The sequence below is a fragment of the Lolium rigidum genome, chromosome 4 (genome assembly GCF_022539505.1).
Source record: "Lolium rigidum isolate FL_2022 chromosome 4, APGP_CSIRO_Lrig_0.1, whole genome shotgun sequence".
Lineage (NCBI taxonomy): Eukaryota > Viridiplantae > Streptophyta > Magnoliopsida > Poales > Poaceae > Lolium > Lolium rigidum.
Genome location: NC_061511.1, coordinates 183102572 through 183122755, shown reverse-complemented (window position 1 = coordinate 183122755; position 20184 = coordinate 183102572). Strand labels below are relative to the sequence as shown.

The 20184-nt window shown below is 48.8% G+C and overlaps 1 pseudogene; it reads right to left on the bottom strand.

Annotated features, from left to right (window-relative positions):
• Positions 1-7215: 7215 nt before the first annotated feature.
• Positions 7216-20184, bottom strand: part of LOC124647880 — a 34653-nt pseudogene continuing 21684 nt past the window's right edge.

The following is a 20184-nucleotide window of genomic DNA, read 5'->3' as shown; positions in this document are numbered from 1 at the left end:
AAAAGTTGTACAGGAAATATTCTCGGAATTGGACGAAATAAAAGCCGAAGTCAATATTTTTCTGTAACAAAGACAGAGTCCAGAGGGGAATCGAAGGGGGGCAGCAGGGCGGCCACACTAGCCCTAGGTGCGGCCTAGCCCTGGCCCGCGCCTAGGGATGGTGTGGCCCACCCTGGCCTCCACCGACATCGCCCCTCCGCCTATTTAATCACGACATCGGGAAAACCCTGAACACCCCAGCCTCCATCCACGAAAAGTTCTGTCGCGGCCGCCATTGCAGAACCCATCTCAGGAGGGTTCTGAAGCTCTTCCTGGCACCCTGCCGGAGGGGGAAATCATCGCCGGAGGAATCTACATCGCCATGCCCGCCTCTGAAGTGATGCGTGAGTAGTTCTTCCCTGGAATATGGGTCCATAGCAGTAGCTAGATGGTTGTCTTCTCCAATTTTTGCCTCATGTTTAGATCTTGTGAGCTGCCCTACATGATCAAGATCATCCTTATGTAATGCTACATGTTTTGTTTGCTGGGATCCGATGAATATTGAATACTATGTTGAGATCGATTATATATTCTTGTCATATGTTATTTGTGATCTTGCATGCTCTCCGTTGCTAGTAGATACTCTGGCCAAGTAGATGCTTGTGACTCCAAGAGGAAGTATTTATGCTCGATAGTAGGTTCATGCCTCTAGTTTTCTGGGAGAGTGACAATAACTTCTAAGATTGTAGATGTGATGTTGCTACTAGGGAGAAAACAACAATATTTTATCCAAGGGTAATTCTATTGTTTACTTTACACACATTGCTTAATGCGATAATCTGTTGCTTGCAACTTAATAATGGAAGGGGTTCGGGTGATAACCGGAAGGTGAATTATTAGTCATAGACGCAGTTGGATTACGGTCTCTGTATTATGTTGTAATGCCCAAACGAATCTCATAGTAATCATCTTGTTATTTATGGTCAATATTCTGACAATTGCCCAGCTGTAATTTGTTCACCTAGCATGTTATTTATCTTTATGGAGAGACACCCTCTAGTGAATTATGGACCCCGGTCCTTTCCTTTACACTGATAAATTCAACCACTGCAATCCTGCTCTGTTTACTTACTGTAAGCTCTGTTCTATTTAATTACTGCAAACATCTATTTCCACTCGATACGTCTAATCCTTTGTGTTCAGCAAACCGGTGAGACTGAAAACCTCACTGTAAGTTGGGGCAAAGTATTTTGGTTGTGTTGTGTGCAGGTTCCACGTTGTTGCTGACGCCGGTAGTGCGGCCTACCACTAGTCAGCTAGCAACACCTTCAGAAGGCATGCCTTTCTCCTATTGGTCGATTAAATCTTGGTTTCTTACTAAGGGAAAACTTGTTGTTGTGCTCATCACACCTTCCTCTTGGGATTCCCCAACAACTGCACGCCATCACCGTCCTTGGTCGAAACACCACTTTATTCTTTCGATTGAACCATGTGTTACATGTCCTCACTTTTAAGGAATTTTGGGGTTCCTTCGGGTTCTCCACTGAAGGGGAGCTCGAAATTAGTGAGGAGGTTGTCCAAGAGGCGCAACACGCCTCGCAGCAAATTTCTATTTTCAGGAACACGAACTACATGCGGAAGAAGACCGCTACCATCCAGAACCCTGCCATTCGCTACTTCACCACCTTCTTGGTGAATTCTATTTTCGACAAGGGAGACACGGGGGGCCATGGCTAGCCCCGAGATGTGCGTCATCTACAATGCCCTTCACCCAACATGGGGAACATGGTGAACCTCAGCGCCCTCCTTATCCAGCACTTCCACTAGTAGAGGTCAGCAAACTCAGGTGATATCTGTTGCGCTGGGTTGGTTACCCTAATTGCTTATAGCTGCAACCTCGTGATGCCCCAGGGAAATGTTGACTCGGGAAGTAAGTATTTGGATGCTAACCATATGGCTAGCACGAAGTTCGTGGGTGTGTATAGGCATGATATATAATCAATTATGTCCCTATCAATTTTATTTTGAGCCTAACAATGATTACTTCCAAGAGTTTCTTGCTTTTTCTGCTGCATTTGGCATACCAGGGAGGAACACTTGGGTGCTTTCCCCGGAGGAGTACCACTCTTTGAGGTTGGCGGCTGGGCGAGAACAAGCCCCGGACGGGAACGTTGCTTGGGAGCAGCAAAACAACAAGCTGTAGATAAAGACCAATAGTGGGGAGAACAAGGGTGGGATGACTACGGTCAAGACCACCAATTCCAGCAGCACTACTACCAGTAGCAGCAGAAACCCTTCATGCGGCCACAACCAGGCTACAACTATGTCCCAAGGGAGGAGTACGACACCTTGGTGGTTCGCGTCGGTGACGTGGAGAGCACATTACAGGATGTGAACGCCAACGTGTTGTCTCTCACCGTGTGGTCTCTCACCCAGAGATTCATCGAGTTCTCCACCAACTTCCAGAAGTACTACCCGTACCCACCGGCGCACGGTGGTGGTGGGCAATGATCCAAGTTAGACTAAACATCTAAGCTTGGGGAGGTTTAAATCCTCCACCTTTGCATTCATATTTCGTTTTGTTCTTTTTGTGTATTTCTTTTCTTACCATTTGCATGTTTACTTCTCGTTTTGCATTCATATTTGAAAACAAAAAAAAATAGTTAAAATCTCCTTTATTGGATCTTGTGAAACTCTCTTAATCTTTTCTTTGGAATTTTTGTAAGTTATTCACTTCCAGTGACCTATTGATGGGAACGGAAGGGAGGAAGAGTTCGGTATAAGGACAAAATGCGAGATGAGGTACCACTTCTCATCTTCACTCTCGTTGTAATTTTATTGGCCAATGAATGATCTGCGGACGAAGAGTCCCGATATTCGGTTATTTTGAGTTGAAGACATGGGGGTATGCTGCCCGTGGGAAAAAAATATTAGATTCGTGGGGATAGATATTACCACAATTTTATAATTATCTATGAGCATTTATGCAAGTCATTCAAGTTTCAATAAAATTTGGCATATGGAAGTTCTTGAAAAACAATGAAAAGATTGAGTGCTAGAAGGTCATGATTCTCGATGTGGAGGTAAATGATTTGCTCTAAGCTTAATTATCTTTTGACTCACATGTGTGTGCACCCTTGATATGACCAAATCATTCATTGCTTAAAATATTTTTTTGCTCTCAATAAGAAGAGAGGCGCTGAAACAATGCATTCATGAGCATAGCCAAACTCTTGACACTATCCATGGGTTTGAGATTTGATTGGCAAGCTACACGTGGTTAGGCCGCGACATTAGGTGCAATTATTTGAATATGTTATTATCATGTTTGAAGTTGCAAGGTTTTTGAAGATGAATTTGATATCACTTCGAACTTGTGAGCTCTTCTACTCAAGTTTATTTCTCGCTATTGTTCTTTTATCACTTTGTCACTCAAGGGTGAGTAACAACTAAGCTTGGAGAAGTTGATAGCTCGAAATATTGAAGCTTTTTACTGAGCATTCTTCACTATTTATCACTTGTTTTTATTGGGTTTTCATTGGATTTTGTGTTTCAACTAATGTTAATATCACAATACAGGCGAAACATTGTTTTGAGTTATGTATTTTAGGAAACCGATCGTAGGGCATTTCTGAGCTGATTGCAACAAAATATGAAGATTTCTTATTGAAGCTAAATTGATCAAGGTGCAACAGGGTGTTTAGCGGGCATCCGCACGGGCGGGGCCGACCATACCACACGCACGTACTGTGCACCGCCGCCTTCCCCATATCAATACAAACCCTTTTCATAAAGCGGGAGAACACGAAAAAGGCAGACACAACCACCATACGTGTTGTGGGTATACTTCATAGGTGTACCATCGGCAGTGTCTGGATCCGGCAAGCCCGGGTGGCCACAGACGGTGATGGTGGCGTATGGCCCATCGGGCGGCCCAGTTGCTGAAGATCAAGAAGGATGAAGTCTGGCCCAGGAACAGGAAGCCGGATCCACCGACCAACTCAAGTAGTCGGATCCGGGCTGGCCCATCAGGGGTAGCCGGATCCAATACGACATATAAGGAAGGGATGATCCTTGACGTGCACGGCAATGTAACGTTCAATAGTTAGGAATCTTGTATTCCGGCTAGGACTCTCCACGTAAACCCTAGATCCGTGTACTTTTATAAGCCGGATCCTGGGAGCCTGATACGTCTCCGACGTATCGATAATTTCTTATGTTTCATGCCACATTATTGATGATATCTACATATTTTATGCATACTTTATGTCATATTTATGCATTTTCCGGCACTAACCTATTAACGAGATGCCGAAGAGCCAGTTGCTGTTTTCTGCTATTTTTGGTTTCAGAAATCCTAGTAAGGAAATATTCTCGGAATTGGACGAAATCAACGCCCAGGGGCCTATTTTTCCACGAAGCTTCCAGAAGACCGGAGGACTTACGAAGTGGGGCCACGAGGTGGCGCCACACTAGGGCGGCGCGGCCCAAGCCTTGGCCGCGCCGGCCTGTTGTGTGGGGCCCTCGTGTGGCCCCCTGACCTGCCCTTCCGCCTACATATAGTCTTCGTCGTGAAACCCCCAGTACCGAGAGCCACGATACGGAAAACCTTCCAGAGTCGCCGCCGCCGCCAATCCCATCTCGGGGGATTCAGGAGATCGCCTCCGGCACCCTCGCCGGAGAGGGGAATCATCTCCCGGAGGACTCTTCACCGCCATGGTCGCCTCCGGAGTGATGAGTGAGTAGTTCACCCCTGGACTATGGGTCCATAGCAGTAGCTAGATGGTCGTCTTCTCCTTATGTGCTTCATTGTCGGATCTTGTGAGCTGCCTAACATGATCAAGATCATCTATCTGTAATGCTATATGTTGTGTTTGTTGGGATCCGATGGATAGAGAATACTATGTTATGTTGATTATCAATATATTACCTATGTGTTGTTTATGATCTTGCATGCTCTCCGTTATTAGTAGAGGCTCGGCCAAGTTTTTACTCTTAACTCCAAGAGGGAGTATTTATGCTCGATAGTGGGTTCATGCCTCCATTAAATCTGGGACAAGTGATGTAAAGTTCTAAGGTTGTGGATGTGTCGTTGCCACTAGGGATAAAACATTGATGCTATGTCCGAGGATGTAGTTATTGATTACATTACGCACCATACTTAATGCAATTGTCCGTTGTTTGCAACTTAATACTGGAAGGGGTTCGGATGATAACCAGAAGGTGGACTTTTTAGGCATAGATGCATGCTGGATAGCGGTCTATGTACTTTGTCGTAATGCCCAATTAAATCTCACTATACTCATCATATATTGTATGTGCATGGTCATGCCCTCTCTATTTGTCAATTTCCCAACTGTAATTTGTTCACCCAACATGCTATTTATCTTATGGGAGAGACACCTCTAGTGAACTGTGGACCCCGGTCCATTCTTTTACATCGAATACAATCTACCGCAATACTTGTTCTACCGTTTTCTCGCAAACAATCATCATCCACACTATACATCTAATCCTTTGTTACAAGCAAGCCGGTGAGATTGACAACCTCACTCGTTTCGTTGGGGCAAAGTACTTTGGTTGTGTTGTGCAGGTTCCACGTTGGCGCCGGAATCCTCGGTGTTGCGCCGCACTACATCCCGCCGCCATCAACCTTCGACGTGCTTCTTGGCTCCTCCTGGTTCGATAAACCTTGGTTTCTTTCTGAGGAAAAACTTGCTACTGTACGCATCACATCTTCCTCTTGGGGTTCCCAACGGACGTGTCGACTGCACGCATCAGAGCCCTAGAGACACTAGTAGAAACAAGGGTTTTGGTTTTTTTGTCCCAAAGAGCTTTTGCACCGAATTTAGCACGAACCGGTGCTAAAGGGGGTCATTAGCACCGGTTCATTCCCTCTGGACGTTCGAGGGACCTTTAGCACCGGTTCGTGTTACGAACCGGTGCGAATGAGCTATCTTTTGCACCGGTTCGTAACACGAACCGGTTCTAAAGGTTCATCGCCAGGCACGTGCCAGCCGCGGAACCTTTAGCACCGGTTCGTGTTACGAACCGGTGCAAAAGATAGCTCATTTGCACCGGTTCGTAACACGAACCAGTGCAAAAAGACCCTTTGCCCTATGTAACACGAACCGGTGCAAAAGATACCTCATTTGCACCGGTTCGTAACACGAACCAGTGCAAAAGGACCCTTTGCCCTATATATTGAGCTCACCCCCAACCAGCCAACTCTCACTTCATTTTTTTCTTGGAGAAAGGTGTGTGTGTTGAGTGCTACCTTGTTTTTCTTTGGCATGCACATAAGGTGCTCGATGAAATGTCTGAAAGAATGATGTCGCTTGATTTTACACAAAACATAAATGATGTTAGGTGTCGGAGTGACACTTAATTAAGCTTTCTCCTCTTTCTTTCCTCCTCGATCAAGGTTAAGCAACTTTACCCTTTCATTTGTCTCACGCGTGTGTTCGACATGACCTCGTTCCGACAAAATATGCCATGATTAGAGCCGAACATAGCTCAGTTGACCTAAAAGTCATACAACCTCGAACGTGGTAGGTCATTTTTGTGAAGGGACTTTTTGAAAAACTGCTTTTCTCAAGGTTTGATTTTTTTTCCCACAACTAGGTCACATTAAATGACGCCACGCGAAGGTATCATATTTCTTATATTTTTGAATTAGTTAGGCCTGATTTGGGACCCGCATGAAATGATGGCACGCAAAAATTCCCGCTCGCAGCCAGGAGGTGCGGAGTCCCACTTTAACGGTCAAAGTTCCGTGAAGAAATCAAATTTTCACGGATAAAATAAAACGCCGAACAAAAATATGAAAATGCAAAATGTTTAGCGTGCGCGACAGTGAAGCGCACCGCAAAATCCTTGCCGTTAGGACGCACCGTCAGATGGGTCGTGGAGGTGGGCCCAAAATGACAGTATTCTGCGCGCCATGTTTTGTCGTGCGTTATTCTGGTCCTTTACCGTGTGCGGTGATGTGATGTGCGCTTGCAGCACATGTTTCCGCGTGCTTTTCTTTTGCCGTGGGTTCTTGGCTCATGTGCCGTGTGGTCCGTATATGCTGTGCGCTCGTTGTCTTTGCTCACGGCACTGTGCGTCGGCGCACGGCAGCGACATATTTTCTGGTAGTGAGTTGTGCAGCATGTGCAACTAGTTAACTAGTTACTGAAATACATTCACTGTAATTACAAGTATTACTATACCCTCCACCAATTACGCTCGATCTTATACAGCGCCGCCGCCATTTTTGTGCACATAGGACAGCTCGAGCTCATTTTCATGGTTCCCGTCCTCTGCAAGCTCCAATGGCTTCATAGTGTAGAAACGGAAGCATATAAGGTAGTAGCCAAGGTTGAGCAGCATGAGGCAGGTGACAAGCCAGTAGTAGGCGTCCAGCCTGCCCCTGTTGATATTGTCTTGGAGCCACTCGCCGCTGCCCCGCGTGAAGCTCTGCACCGCCGTGACGAGCACCGTGCCCATGTAGTTGCCGAGGGAGTGGGAGAGCCAGAAGAGCGCGGCGGCGGTGCTGCGCATGCTCTCCGGCGCCTGGTCGTACATGAATTCCATGTGTGCAACCGAGGAGAACCCCTCCGCCACGCCGTGGATGGCGTACTGTGGCACGAGCCAGAACACGCTCATCGGCACCACTATTTCCGGGGTGTCCAGGAGCCCATGCTCGGTGGCTGAGCCGCGGCGCTTGGCTTCCATAAGCGCTGCCGAGGCGACACCGATGATGGAGATGGTGAGGCCGGCGGCCATGCGGTGGAAATAGTTGATCCCAGACGGAAGGCCTGTGAAGCGGCGCACGATGGGCACAAATGCACGGTCGTAGAGGACCAGGGTGACGAGCATCGCGAGGGTGGTGAAGATGGACATGGTGGCCGACGGGATCTGGAAATGCTGGGTCACGTGGCGGTTCATGGTGCGCGCCTGCATGATGGCAAAGCTGTGGTTGTGCGAGCACGCCGTGACGAGCAATATGCCGGCCGACCAGATTGGTAGCATGCGGACGAGGGACTTGAGTTCCTCCACGCGGTGCACCGTCGATAGCCGCCATAGGTCCAGCTTGCCGGAGCCCACGGTGTCTGTCGGCGTCACGATGGCGGCCCGGTCCAAGAACCTGAAACCACACATGTACAACACACGTATCTATGAGACATTTATAGTGAATAGTATCATAGTGGTATTTTGGCTCATGGGATCATATGGTTCCTTTATTTTAAAATACAACTTAGACAAATTTTAAATTGTTAAAAAATTAAAACAAAAAAATCGCATATATACGCGCCCACAAAGTCGTTTAATGAAAAATAGACTTATCGCGTGACATGTGTAAAAAAGACAAAATTTGGTGCTAAAAAATAAGCCTTTTTACAAGATAAACTTTCTTTTTTCACCTAGATCACAAAAATATCGTTTTTTCGTGAAACTTGACGAACTCACATATATTATAGAGATATACATGTAGACTTTTTTATCAAAAAATCGATGCTTCAACAAATATGCTTTTATGGTAGAGAAAGCATATGAATCCGGGAGCTGAATTGAATTTCCGCCTAGTATCATGCATATAATATTTGTAGCATATACTTAGTAGTGTATCATAATCTCATGAGGTTTATTGGTTTGTATAATCTTCATGTTAAATTTTATATAATATTTATTTGACATTAATTTTTTAGTTCTAAACTATGGTACTTTATCGTTAATTATAGTAACACATCAGCTTTTTTGCGAGCATGAATTGCATAATAGTAACTATAATATTCCACTATCGGTAGTCTCAAATGAACTTCCAAGTTCGCTGGTGTGCACACACGTGGGCATCCCGACTACTCGAAGTACGTGCCAATATGAGTGTGATGCACGCGTTCTACGAGAAAACACAACAAGCATATGAACAGGGATTCGGTAACATTGAAACAGCAGGGCACGCCGTGCCATTCACCTTCAGCAGGCTTACCCAAAGCAAAAGAGCATGGCGCCCTGCCGTGGTATACGAAGCCCTGCTCTGAGACGCCATGCTTCGTAGACGTCGTGGTTGCCCTTGGATTGGGTGTGGACGGTGGATCATGGGGGAATGGCACGGCGTGCCCTGTTGTTTCAACGTTACCGAATCCCTGTCCTATGAACACACTCTCACTACAGGAATCGCGGTAGATGCCGACGGCCTTCGACCCTCGGCGTAGCACGCGCTTGCCCTCGGCGTACGATACGCCGACGGGCCCCCTCGGCGTATCTCCTCGGAGAAGATCGGCCTCGGCAGAGCACACGCGGCCCTCGGCGTAGACGTCGCCGTCGGCGTAGCCGCAGAGGGCCGACGGCTGGAACCGCCCGTCGGCGTCGCAACCCTCGGCGTAGCACGATGACCGGCGCCGTCCGGCTAACGTCCGTTTGGGCTACGCCGAGCGTCGCCCCGTCGGCGTATGGAGGCACGTGGCGCCTCCTGGCCGCTTCTACGCAGACGCTACGCCGAGCGTCGCCCCGTCGGCGTACGGCGGCACGTGGCGCCTCCTGGCCGCGTCTACGCGGACACTACGCCGAGCGTCGCCCCGTCGGCGTATGGAGGCACGTGGTGCCTCCTGGCCGCTTCTACGCAGACGGTACGCCGAGGGGGAGGCCCTCGGCATAGCCCTGACCATTTGGTCCATGTCGAGGCTATGCCGAGGGTTAGACCGTCGGCGTAGCGTCGACCCAGATTTCACAAAATTGCGAAATTGACAGATTTCACAGTTTTTCACAGATTTCACAGTTTGCACAGATTTCACAGATTTCACAGATTTCACAGTTTTCACAGCACATATATTGCATAATTCACAGGACTTTGCACATAGACATCACATGATGTTCAAATAGCTACAATCATGGTCTCATAACATAGCTCCGGATACATAGTATCGTGTCGATAAGATACATGCATGGGACAACTAGAGGAGCTCGTCGCCGCTATACACCGGCCCGGGCCGATGCGCTGCAGTAGAAGCTGCGGAAGAACCACCGGCAGAAGTACCGGGAGAAGTACCGGGAGAAGTACCGGGAGTAGCACCGGGAGAAGGACCACCACGATGAACCGGTGTCATCTCCCTCCCACCACCCTGGTTTCCGGAACATCCCGTTCCCTACACACATGTTCCCGAGATTAGCAATTTGCGAGGCAAAGGAATGCCGTAGTATTCGGTTTGGCGAAGAACTTACCGCTGTTCTCCCATAGTACTCCGCAGCGAAATTTTCCTTCGATGGATAGTTTGGCGCGGGCCCCGGAAAGGGAGGCATCGGCCCTAAATCCACTGTCTGTCCAGTTTGATTGGCCAGCATCGACGCCTGCAAGATAGTTTACATGTCGGTCTTTGCGTAAATGAAGCATCAAACTAGGGGAAAGTGGGACTTGTCATCATTTGCAAAAACAAAGGTTGGAACTTACATGTATATATGCCATGTACTCCGTGAACCGCTGCTCGCTGCCGGTTGAAGGCCACCCGATATTCTTGATGAGCGGCCGCGTAGGCCGCCTCGAAGTCGGCTACAATTTCACAAATTCATGTCTCGTTAGCACTTAGCAATGTATGAACGAAAGTCGGAAAGAGGATGGAAATGAGGGAAACTTACATCGTATGCGGGTTGTTGCCGAGCCCGGCGACGAGGCGGGAGAGGGGGGCTGTCCTTGGTGAGGCCCGCCTTGAGACACGTGAAGGTCGTGGTGAGGGTATGCTTGACGGCCTTGTTCAGCATGGCGAGACGGCCATGCGGCAACCCTCCGGACGACAGGACCAACGACTCCTCGTCGACCTCCGCGCTCATGGGGTCATCCACCTTCGGGTGACGATGCCTCACCATCACGCAGTAGTTCTCGACGTCCTCGGCGTAGGTGCCGAAGTACTCAGGGAGCGAGGGCTGAGGCTGCGAGAGATCGGGCTTCTTAAGCCGCATCTTGTTGTATATCTCGAGGTCGGACATCTCCTCCTCGGGTCCTAACGCGGCCCTCTCGCATCGCGAAAGGAAATGTTGTGAGTACCAACTTTGAACCCGACGGAAAATAAAATGTATACATACCGTCTTCCCCTTGTAGCGCTCGTAGCCGAGGTTTCCCCACAAGTGTGTGCCACCGTCGCCTCGGTTCTCCGCGTTCCGCCTCGCCACGGCCGCAAAGTCCTCGTCCATCTTGAGCCACCTCGTCCTAACCATCTCCTCCCATGCCTCGGCATGCGGCTCGGCCCAATCGGGGATAACCTGAAAATGCAATACTCAACTCAATCTAATGCAATTGCAACTTAGTAGCAATGTAGAATATCATTGACATTTTACTCACCGACATGTAGTCCTCCACCGTCATCTCGTACTCGGCCTTAGCATTCTTACCGACAATGTCCGGCTCCGGACCCTCTCGCCTCTCCGTGCCCGTAAGTGACCCGCGGACGTGATCCTTTGGTTGTACCACACCTGCGGTGTCAACCTCTCACAAGTCGCCCGCAAAGTCATGTTCGCGGCCGTCTCCTCAACCTCGGGCGCCACATGATAAAAACACTTCAATCATGCAAAAAACAATTGTGAGAGTCATGAGTTAGAACATTGGGGTCATCAAATATGAACGAAGCTCGAGAAAATATGTCTTACCCAAAACTTTCTCATCACGGCCTCAGCAGCCGTCGGGAAGCCTACGCCAGGGGCACTCTCATAGTCCGTCCAAGTAGTGGCTAGCTTCTTCTCGCCAACTGGGACAGTGCCGAGGGGATAGTACTTGCCCGGCCGTAACTTCCTAAGCAAAGCTCCAATCATGCTGCTAGGCAGGCGCCCCTTGACCCCCGGAGGAAATGTCCAATTGATGCACATGAAAATCAAACATTAGCACATGAAAATCAAACATTAGTCAATGAAAATTGAAATTGCCAAATTAGTACACTTACTCAGGGCCAGCAGGAATAATAAGGGTCTTCGCCTCATGGGTCTTAGGCTCCTTCCTCTCATCGGGGACTCTCGCTTCCCCACGAATCTTCAGTGGCTTCGGCCTCCCATCCTCCTCCGGCGTCTCAAACCCGCGGCTAGAGTCCTCCTCGGCTCTAGAATCCGTCTCCGCCTCCTCTCTAGACGGCCCCTCCAGAAAGAACCCGGAAGCAACGTCGCCTGAAGCCGAGGGTGGTGGCTCAAAGTCCGGTCCTCCCCAGCCACCTCCAGCTCCACCTCCACCTCCAGCTCCACCTCCAGCTCCACCTCCAGCTCCACCTCCAGCTCCACCACCTCGTCCCCGTCCTCGTCCTCGTCCTCCTCCTCCTCCCGCGCCGTCCTCGTAACGTGGATTGCGATGCGGTGCCCTCTCACTCCTTCTAACATTGGTCTTGCACTGTTGCATCTTCTTAAGCAAGCTCGACGAGTCCTCCTTGCCGCCGCTCATATTGTTCAATCACCTGCATTGAGAAAGAGAAAACAATTAAGAAGCATGTTGAAAAATATATAAATAGTAAGCATAAAGACACTAAACAATTAAGAAGCATGTTGAAAAATATATAAATACTAAGCATAAAGATACTAAACAATAAAGAAGCATGTTGAAAAAAATATAAATACTAAGCATAAAGATACTAAACAAATAAGAAGCATGTTGAAAAAAATAGAAATACTAAGCATAAAGACACTAAACAAATAGGAAGCATGTTGAAATATAAACACATAAAAGACCCTCACCAGCCGTCATCAATCTCATCGTCAATCTCATTTTGTTTCTCCTTGTCACTATCACTATCACTATCTTTTGAGTAGTAAGTTGGATCTTGATAGACGGGTGGAGGCTCATCATCGCTATCATCTTCCACTTGTAACTTGTCGAGCATATCTATGTCCTTTAGATCCACCACTGACTCACCACGAGTTTCTGCATCGTTCCTGAGGTCCTCTTCAAGAACACATTCTAACTCAAAGTGCCCGAAGTCCTCTTCCTCTTGATAGAAAATTCCCTCGTATGTTATAGGGTCAATGTTGTTGTAATCATCCTCGGAGGGAATCGGTAGGTTACCATGTGGCGATACCTGGAACACGACTTCCCAGCCGTTGAGTGCCGCTTTCTGGCATGGGTACGGCAAATAATAAACTTGCTTGGCTTGGTGAGCAACAATATAGACATCGGCTCCGGTATAGGTGGTGGAAGGCTTAACTTCAACTAACCCAATGGACTTGGTAATTCTCTCGTCCACCTCTTGGGTCGAACCAATGACACTTGAACACAACGAGATTGAGTTGTTTGTTTGTACGATTGAAGGTCAGCTCGTATACATTCTCTAACCTCCCGTAGTAATCAAAGGTATCGGATCCTTTAGTGAAGACACCAGTATTTATCGTTTTTGGATTCGCCCGGCCCTTCTGGTGTGTCTCCGTATGGAATCGAAACCCATTCACGTCATACTTCTCATACTTCATGACATCACGGTTACAACCTTGGGAAACACATCTCAACTCATCTGTCATCTCAACGTTTGCATCAACTCCCTACAAGCACGGTTCAAATTTGTTGTGTGCATTAGTTACGTGGAATAACAGGGACAAGTCACATATTGGTAGGTAAGAGGGACAACTTAGACATTACTTTTTTCATGAACCAAGACACAAAGTTTATTTTTACTTCGGGAGCACCCTCTTTCAGTAGAGTGTCCAACTCCGCGCCCGTGGGATCGCACGGAAGCCACCACTGTTCATCTGTAATTCGCTGAAAGGATACAATAAGCATTAGACCGAGACCATGTAGGTGATCGAAACTAGATACAATAAGCATTACACCATGTTACCTAATGAAATCGTGACCGCCATCGTCGTCGCCCCCCCCCACCACTTCCTTCATGTTCATAAGCACATAGAGCATTATGCAATCCTTCTCTTCCCTCTCCAATCTATATTTTTGTCCTTTACCAGCCTTGCCACCGGGACATTGGAATAGTTGAAGCTTGGGGTCATTCATGGGCACGTCGACATTGTAACGAGAGACCGGGTTATGCGAGTGGGAACTTCATCGAGATAGTACGTTGTTGCGGCATCTGCCATCTCCCGAAGGCACGTTGCCTCAGCTATGCATGCTTCAATCTTGGCTTTGTTTCCAGCTATCTTCCGAATATACTTGAACTCTCTCTCAATACAAAACCGCCACCGAAACCGCACTCGGGCCACCCAAGAGTGCCTCGTTTGCGAGGTGCACAATGAGATGTGCCATCGGAGTAAAGAAGCTCGGCGGAAAGATCATCTCCAAATTGCATAGCAACTCCGACACTTGAACTTGCATCTTCTCAATAACCATAGGACATATCCGCTAGCACAGTAGCGTGCGGAAGAAATGGCTCAACTCCGCGAGCACTCGCCATATTTTCTCGGGAGATACCCTCGAAGCATCACCGGCATCAGCCCGCTCAATCCATATATGATAGTCGTGACTCTTGAGCCCGGTGACTTTTCCCGTCGAAAGATTGACTCCCTTGCTCATATTCGAACAATAACCATCAGTGGAACATCACGACGTATTTTAGCCACTTGAATGCCTCCTTCTTTTGGATGGAATCAAGGCGTGAAGTCGGCGTGCGGCTTGAACCAATTCTTTCGACGGCCGCAGGACGTTGCATGTGTAATTTCTTCCTATCACAGAGCTTCTCAACATCGACTCTAGCCTTGACATTATCCTTTGACTTCCCGGGAATGTTTAGGCACGTGTGAAATAAGGACTCCGCGACATTCTTTACGGTGTGCATCACATCGATGTTATGGGGAAGTTCGAGGTCCTTGTAATACTCGAGCTTCGTTAAGGCTGCCTCGTGAGTCCAGCTTGTGCGTTACACCATATCCCTCAAATTGATGGCCAGCTTCCGATGCCGCCGGCACGAGAGCACGTAGCTCGGCATCAACAGCTATACCATCGAACTTTGGCACCTCTCGTTACTTCATGCACAACTTTGCCTTTCTTGAAGTTCTTTTTGTCTTCTCCGAACGGATGCCTCCGTTTGAGGTACCGCCGATTCGTGTCAAACGCAACATACTTGCGACCCTTATTTAGCCAAAGGAACTCAAGTCGATGCCCGCACACTGGGCATGGCCATTTACCAGCTGTACACCATCCGCATGTTAGGGCGTACCCGGGCATGTCATGCATGGTATACTGCAACCAAACTTTCATGCAGAAGTTTGTCTTCGATGCTCGGTCGTACGTCAACGTCATGTGGTGCCAAGAGTGGTTCAAATCATCCACAATCGGCTGCATGTAGACACTCAAGTTCTTCCCCGGGTAATGGGGCCCTGGAATGATCGGCGACGTAAACATGGTCTTCCTCGTCATTAGGACTCCGGGAGGGAGATTGAGCGGAATTACAAACACGGGCCAACAACTGTAAGTGGCAGTCGACATACCATATGGATTGAAGCCATCTGTAGCTATCGCAATTCTGACATTCCGAGAATCTGCTGCCCTTTGGGGGTATTTTCTATCAAAGTTCTTCCATGCATTGCCATCAGATGGATGTCCCATCTTCGTTCGCCGCTGATTATCCTTTATTCGAGTCCCCATCTTGTGCCACGTCATCTGTTTGGCGGTCTCCTCAGTCAAGTAAAGCCGCTGGATTCTTTTTATGAATGGGAGATACCGAAGAATCGACTTTGCGATCTTTGACTGCCGCACCTGACCATCCTTTCTCGTTACCTCTTCATACCTAGAGGCCTTACAAATGGGACAGTACTTGTCCTCCGCAAACTCGTTTCCGAAGAGAACGCAGCCTTTTGGACAACAGTCTATCCTTTGATAATCCATGTTGAGCGCCGACATGAGTTGCCTCGTCTCGTGCAGGCTTTTAGGCAGACAATGCCCCTTGGGCAACATGTTACCAGTTGTTCTCAGACTTGCTTCGAATCCGTCACGGGTGGTGTTGTACCGGGTATTGTCGGCTAGACATTGGGAGATGGCATCGAGCTGAGAAATCGCGGCGCCATCGTACAGAGACGTCTTAGCAGCGGCTATCATATCATAGAAGGCCTTCGCGGCTGGCTCTGGTTCCTCCGGTTCTGGAGGTTCCTCCGGCTCTGGCGGTTCCTCCCGTGAAGGTGGCGACTCTGGCATGTGGGCATCGACAAGATCATCTAGAAAGTCTCTAACCCCATCATACTCATTGCCATTGAGCCGCTGCCGCATCACCTCACCTCTCGCCACGTTCGTGCTCATCAAAGTCGATCTCGCGTGACGTAACGAGGCATATACCCATATTGCAGAAGGTGTTTAAACATGTCATCCTTTCCACGACGGTGATGCTTCAAGCAACGATTGCACGGGCAAAGTGGCTGAACCTTCCGTTTTGTACCACGCGCCAACTCCTTCACTAAATGTCAAGTCTTCCTTATCCACTCATCTGTTTTATTAGTCGCACTAACACGGCCGGTGTACATCCATCCATTATCAGCCATCCTCTCGCTCTATTGGAAGCCAAACGACAAGCATAGCATTTATATCAAATAGGAAAATGCATCATATTTTAATTTTTTTACCAGGCAAAACGAATGCATCAACCTACATCTCTACTAGGTGGGCTCCTAGCAGCCGCCGGATCCATAGATTGAGTACGTTCTCCATGCTCTACCCCGGTCCGAGTCAAAATTTTGGCAGCACCTCCCCGCTGCTCTCCCGATACACGTCTCGCCAAAAAGACAAGAGGATGTGCATCCAGAGAACAACGGTGAGGCGCTACCGAAATTCTTACTCGGACCGGAGCAGAGCATGGAGAACGTACCCAACTACGGATCCGCCGACTGTCCCGTAAATGCCGCAAGCGTTACGGTTGAAAATATGCCGACCACTAATGCATATTTATCCGCGTAACGCTTGAGGACGGGAAGTGACACCTAGGTTATGCAACTTGACTTGGAAAATGAATCTAGTGACATAAATAAAATGCGGAGAAGAAGTTGGAAATTTTGCTCACCCTCGGCTGTAGAGGAAGTAGTCGAACAACCGACTGTCGATGTCGGCGACCGTCGAGAAGCGCGTCAAGATCCGGGATCGTCACGCCGGGGTGCTCAAGACGAGGCGGTCACGGCATGGCCTATTACAAATCCGCATTCAGGGTCAGCGTTAGTGTAATAGAACAAATAAACTGAACAAACAGCGGCACATCATATCCCAATAATTTGACAGCAATATTTGAGTCATGCCGGGCTATATTGGCTGGCTCTATTTCAGAGTGGCTATCTTCAGGTGCTATGTCAGGTCATTTGTCTTTACATGTGCATTATTTTCTGATTTTACTTCCTACCTATCACTTTTTATGTCGCAGCCTCGGCGACTTGACTTGACTCGGCGACTCAAAAACCATGGTTGAGAACATGTATTTGTGGTGATAATCGCAAATACCAGAGCATATGCACCATCATAATCGCAGCACCTCACAGTACGTATAAAATATATGCATAATCTTTTTCACTACCTCTTCTACAACTATCTAGCAGTACCAAAACATCACCCAAAATCATGTATTCCCAATGGCAACAGAGAATACGTACAGCAGCACAGTATGAAGGGAGGGGCCGGGGTGCTCACCTCTGCCTTGGAACGAGGCCGGCAGGGGATGAGGTCGGACGGGGAAGAGGTCGACGGAGGAGGGGGATTCCCGGCGGGGACGGGGTCGAGCCTGAGCTGGCCGGCGCGGTCGGGCACGGTCGATCTGCGAGGCCGGGGCAGCGGAGGTGAGGCGGGGAAGGCGAAGGCGGGGCGACGGTAGAGGGCGGCGGGAGAGGGAGGAGTCGGGGGAGGCGGAGGTTCGCCGGCGGGAGCAGTGGCGGCGGCCCAACCCGGGGTGGCGACTCAGTGTATAGTCGAGGGGGGGCGCGCTTGCGCGGTCAGGCGAGCAGCTGGCAGCGGGCGGCGGTGAGGGGCGGCTCGGGAGGCGCGGGAGAAGGCGGGGCGGCGGCTCAGGAGGCGCGGGGAAGCGGGCGACGTCGGGTGGCGGCGGCGCGGGTGGCTGCAGGGGCGCGGGTCGGGCTCGGGTAGTGGGGATAGGCTGACCGTGTGCGTGCGTGGCGTGTGTGTAAGTTATTTAGGGTTAGGGGTCTATGCCGAGGGTCGGCTCTAGGCCGACGGCAACCCTCGGCATAGCCCTTTTTTTTTTCTTTTTCTTTTTTTTTCTTTTATTTTTCTGAATATAATATACTAATATATATGTTAAGAATAGGTCAATATAATAATAATAATATATAATTATAATAGATCTAGCTAAGGCGCGTGGGGCTATGCCGAGGGTCAGATCTACCCCTTTGACCGGCGTTCGATGACAGCTGCCCCCGTGACTTTACTCTGCCTTTTTATGACACATAAAATGACGCCACGCGGCTCCGCTCAATTTTTTTTGGCTCCGTTTACTTTGCCAGCTGTGCAAAACGGGGCCGCTGGGACATGCGGTATGGCCGTACCGGGCGCGCGCGTGCACCAGTCCGCCAACGCGCGAAACGGAAAAAATTTAGCACATAAAATAACGCGTCCTAGACCTAAAAACATTTTTCCCTCCATTTATTGAGCGAAGGAAAGTGTCGCCCCAGTTCAAATCCGGTCAGTTTCCAGCGGATTCGGCGGGACACCGCAGGAAGCGGGAGGGATTCCCAGATGGCTGTCGCGCGCATATGGCATGTGATAGGTGGTGCGTAGGAGGTATCCTACCGCCGCACCGAGGTCCCGCGCAATACTAAAATGCGCACCATGCAGCTCCTTCACAAAAAAAGCCCTTCCGGCACCCCGAAAATGGAAAACCCGTCGCCCGTGGTTCGGATTGGAAATCCGCGACCGGGGCCTTGCTTCCCATCCTAAGGCCCACGCACGTGCCAAATATGGCCTCGTTCCGACAAACTATGTGGTGAAACGGGCCGTTTCCTACTCATTTCCCCTAAAAGCCATAGAACTCCGGACGTGATAGCCCTATTCGTGAAGGGTTGTTCAAGATAATTGCCGTATCCCAGTTCCGTCTTTTGCAGTGGTTACTAGGACACATAAAATGACGCCACGCGGCTCCGCTCGATTTTTTGGCTCCGTTTGCTTTGCCAACTGTGCAAAACGGGGCCGCCGGGACATGCGGTATGGCCGTACCGGGCGCGCGCGTGCACCCGTTGATGCGTGTAGTTGACACGTCCGTTGGGAACCCCAAGAGGAAGGTGTGATGCGCACAGCGGCAAGTTTCCCTCAGTTAGAAACCAAGGTTTAATCGAACCAGTAGGAGTCAAGAAGCACGTTGAAGGTTGATGGCGGCGGGATGTAGTGCGGCGCAACACCGGAGATTCCGGCGCCAACATGGAACCCGCACAACACAACCAAAGTACTTTGCCCCAACGAAACAAGTGAGGTTGTCAATCTCACCGGCTTGCTGTAACAAAGGATTAACCGTATTGTGTGGAAGATGATTGTTTGCGAGAGAAAATAGTAAAAACAAGTATTGCAGCAGATTTGTATTTCAGTATTAAAAGAATGGACCGGGGTCCACAGCTCACTAGAGGTGTCTCTCCCATAAGATAAAAACATGTTGGGTGAACAAATTACAGTCGGGCAATTGACAAATAGAGAGGGCATAACAATGCACATACATGACATGATAAGTATAGTGAGATTTAATTGGGCATTACGACAAAATACATAGACCGCCATCCAACTGCATCTATGCCTAAAAAGTCCACCTTCAGGTTATCATCCGAACCCCTTCCAGTATTAAGTTGCAAAGCAACAGACAATTGCATTAAGTATGGTGCGTAATGTAATCAACAACTACATCCTCGGACATAGCGCCAATGTTTTATCCCTAGTGGCAACAGCACAACACAACCTTAGAACTTTCGTCACTCGTCCTGGTGTCAATGCAGCATGAACCCACTATCGAGCATAAATACTCCCTCTTGGAGTTAAAAGTAAAAACTTGGCCGAGCCTCTACTAGAAACGGAGAGCATGCAAGATCATAAACAACACATATGTAATAACTTGATAATTAACATGACATGGTATTCTCTATCCATCGGATCCCGACAAACACAACATATAGAATTACAGATAGATGATCTTGATCATGTTAGACAGCTCACAAGATCCAAAAATGAAGCACAATGAGGAGAAGACAACCATCTAGCTACTGCTATGGACCCATAGTCCAGGGGTGAACTACTCACTCATCACTCCGGAGGCGACCATGGCGGTGTAGAGTCCTCCGGGAGATGAA